This window comes from Sapajus apella, unplaced genomic scaffold, assembly GCF_009761245.1.
Source record: "Sapajus apella isolate SASKATOON/1434 unplaced genomic scaffold, GSC_monkey_1.0 scaffold151, whole genome shotgun sequence".
Lineage (NCBI taxonomy): Eukaryota > Metazoa > Chordata > Mammalia > Primates > Cebidae > Sapajus > Sapajus apella.
Genome location: NW_022437091.1, coordinates 1,106,172 through 1,110,102, shown reverse-complemented (window position 1 = coordinate 1,110,102; position 3,931 = coordinate 1,106,172). Strand labels below are relative to the sequence as shown.

The 3,931-nt window shown below is 46.7% G+C and overlaps 1 pseudogene across 1 annotated transcript; it reads left to right on the top strand.

The window, feature by feature from the left end:
* The first annotated feature begins 3,045 nt into the window (after positions 1-3,045).
* LOC116541389 lies at positions 3,046-3,574 on the top strand (annotated as a pseudogene). Its single transcript, XR_004264816.1, has one exon. The product of XR_004264816.1 is annotated as a 60S ribosomal protein L23a pseudogene (transcript).
* Positions 3,575-3,931: the final 357 nt, after the last annotated feature.

Below are 3,931 nucleotides of genomic sequence, written 5' to 3'. Positions count from 1 at the left end.
CTTGTTACCCAGGCTGGAGTGCAATGGCGCAATCTCGGCTCACCGCAGCCTCCGCCTCCTGGGTTCAGGCAATTCTCCTGCCTCAGCCTCCTGAGTAGCTGGGATTACAGGCACGCACCACCATGCCCAGCTAATTTTTTGTATTTTTAGTAGAGACGGGGTTTCACCATGTTGACCAGGATGGTCTCGATCTCTTGACCTCGTGATCCACCCGCCTCGGCCTCCCAAAGTGCTGGGATTACAGGCTTGAGCCACCGCGCCCGGCCTGAAGTACTTTATTATATACTAAATATGTTAGTTAACACTTTACAAGTATTCGCTCCTTTAATTCCCTCAACAACGCTGTGAGGTAGATGCTATTGTTACCTCCAACTTGTAAGGTACAGAAATGTAGGCACGGAAAAGTTAAGTATTTTGCCCAAGATCTAGCACTGAGGGCCCACCATATCTGTGGGTTCTGCATTCGAAGATTTAACCAATCATAGATGGAAAATACTGTTAGGGGTGGGGTTGGGGGAGTTGAGTGGAATTGCATCTTTTTTTTTTTGGAGATGGAGTCTTGCTCTGTCGCCTAGGCTGGAGTGCAGTGATGCCATCTTGGCTCACTGCAACCTCCGCCTCCCAGGTTCAAGCAATTCTCCTGCCAAAGCTTCTCAAGTAGCTGGGATTACAGGTGCCTGCTACCACGCCCGGCTAATTTTTGTATTTTGAGTAGAGACGGGTTTCACTATGTTGGTCAGGCTGGTCATGAATTCCTGACCTCAGATGATCCACCTGCCTCGGCCTCCCAAAGTACTGGAATTACAGGTGTGAGCCACTGCATCTGGTAATTTTAATTTTTAATTAATTTATTTTTTGAGACAAAGTCTCACTCTGTTGCCTGTGCCAGGAGTGTAGTGGTACAGTTTTGGCTCACTGCAAACTTGACCTCCTGGGTTCAGATGATCCTCCCACCTAAGCCTCCTGAGTAGCTGGGACTATCGGTATGTGCCACCATGCCTGGCTAATTTTTGTATCTTTTGCATGTGTATTTGTGATTCTTCTGCCTCAGCCTCCCAAGTAGCTGGGACTATAGGTGTGTGCCACTATGCCTGGCTAGTTTTTTGTATTTTTAGTAGAGGCAGAGTTTCACCAAGTTAGCCAGGGTGGTCTCCATCTCCTGACATCATGATCCTCCTGTCTCAGCCTCTCAAAGTGCTAGGATTACAGGTGTGAGCCACCACGCCCAGCCTAATTTTTGTATCTTTTGTAGAGATGGGGTTTCATCATGTTACCCAGGCTGGTCTTCAACACTTGGGCCAAATGATCGTCTTTCCTTGGCCTCCCAAAATGCTAGGATTATAGGCATGAGCCACTTCACCCAACCTGTTTATTTATATTTTATTTTTTTTTAGACAGAGTCTCCCTTCATTGCCCAGGCTAGAGTACAGTGGCACAATGTCAGCTTACTGTAACCTCGACCTCTACAATTCAAGTGATTGTTGTGCCTCAGCCTCCCAAGTAGGTAGGATTACAGGCGCCTGTCACCATGCCTGGATAATTTTTGTATTTTTAGTAAAGACAGGGTTTTGCCGTGTTGGCCGGGCTGGTCTTAAACTCCTGACCTCAAGTGAACCACCTGCCTTGGCCTCCCAGAGTGCTGGGATTACAGGCATGTCCCAGGGTCTGAGATCCAGCAGCACTTGGCCCTATTATTATTATTATTATTATTTTATTTTATTTATTTATTTGTTTTGAGATAGAGTCTTGCTCTGTTACCAGGCTGGGGTACAGTGGCATAATCTCGGCTCACTGCAACCTCCGCCTCCTGGGTTCAAGCGATTCTTCTGCCTTAGCCTCCCGAGTAGCTAGGACCACAGGCACGTGCCACCACGCCCGGCTAATTTTTTTCTTTTTTTTGTATTTTTAGTAGAGACGGGGTTTTACTGTGTTGGCCAGGATGGTCTCTATCTCTTGACCTCGTGATCCTCCCGCCTCGGCCTCCCAAAAAGCTGGGATTACTGGCGTGGCCCTATTAATTTTAAAGGCTAATCAAATAAGCAGTGGGAATGGAAAAGGAACAAAGAAATCTGTAACTGATTGTGATCAAATAGTTGTAAATACCACTGTAACAGGCCAACCAGATTTTTTTTTTTTTTTGAGACAGGGTCTCTCTCTGTCACCCAGGCTGAAGTGGAGTGGCATGATCTCAGCTCACTGCAACCTCTGTCTCCTGGGTTCAAGCGATTCTCCCACCTTAGCCTCCCAAGTAACTGGGATTACAGGTGTGTGCCACCACACCTGGCTAATTTTTGTATTTTTTGGTGCAGATAGGGTTTCACCATGTTGGCTAGGCTGGTCTTGAACTCCTGACCTCTGGTGATCTGCCCACATTGGCCTCCCAAGATGTTGAGGTTGCAGGTGTGAGCCACCACACCCGGCCTCAGAACAGTTTTCTGTTAATGACATTTATTTATTTGGAATCTCACTCTGTCACACAGGCTGGAGTGCAGTGGCACAATCTTAGCTCACTGCAACCTCCACCTCCTGGGTTCAAGCGATTCTTCTGCCTTAGCCTCCCGAGTAGCTGGGACTATAGGCATACACCACCATGCCCAGCTATTTTTTGTATTTTTAGTAGAGACAGGGTTTCTCCATATTGGCCAGGCTGGTCTCGAACTCCTGACCTCGGGATCCACCCGCCTCGGCCTCCCAAAGTGTTGGGATTACAGGCATGAACCACTGTGCCTGACCAATGATATTTATTGTTGTAGGGCTTTGCTTGGGCCTGAAACCATCGAGTTGGCCATAAAAAGGCTCTTCTTCCACTTGGACCTTGGTTCCTTGCCCTAACTCTCTCTGTGCTCTCAGGATTAATAAGATTGAATAGAACCGTGAAGGTGGAAGCCAGAGATTTTTTATATTTTCAGGAATCCTAAAACTAATCTCACAAATCTCCTGCAGATTGGGATTGGGATGACTGTAAATGACAAGCCCAGGAGTTCAAGATAAGCCTGGGAAACATAGTAAGACCCTGTCTCTACAAAAAATACAAAACTGCCTTTTCACAAGATGGCGCCAAAAGCGAAGAAGGAAGCTCCTGCCCCTCCTAAAGCCGAAGCCAAAGCGAAGGCTTTAAAGGCCAAGAAGGCAGTGTTGAAAGGTGTCCACAGCCACAAAAAAAAGAAGATCCGCACGTCACCCACCTTCCGGCGGCCCAAGACACTGCGACTCCGGAGGCAGCCCAAATATCCTCGGAAGAGCACCCCCAGGAGAAACAAACTGTACCACTATGCTATCATCAAGTTTCCGCTGACCACTGAGTCTGCCATGAAGAAGATAGAAGACAACAACACACTTGTGTTCATTGTGGATGTTAAAGCCAACAAGCACCAGATCAAACAGGCTGTGAAGAAGCTCTATGACATTGATGTGGCCAAGGTCAACACCCTGATTCGGCCTGATGGAGAGAAGAAGGCATATGTTCGACTGGCTCCTGATTACGATGCTTTGGACGTTGCCAACAAAATTGGGATCATCTAAACTGAGTCCAGCTGGCTAATTCTAAATATATGTATATCTTTTCACCATAAAAAAATAAAATAAAAAAATAAAATAAAAAACTTAGCTGGGTGTGGTGGTGTGCGTCTGTAGTCTCAGCTACTTGGGAGGCTGAAGTGGGAGGATTGCTAGAGCCCATGAAGTTGAGGCTGCAGTTAGCCGAGATTGCACCACTGCACTCCAGCCTGGGTATAGAGACCCTGTTTAAAAAAAAGAACCCTGAAAGTGAGAGGAAGATGCAAAAGGAAGCAGGGCAAAGAGGTAGGGAAATTGAAAATGTTAAGGTCCTAAAAGCAGTCACAGAGGTTTCAGCTGAGCTCTGGTTGTATTCTTGTTGGATGCTTGGAACTCTTAAGACTTCACTTTAGCTTCAAGGAGCTTACAATCTAGT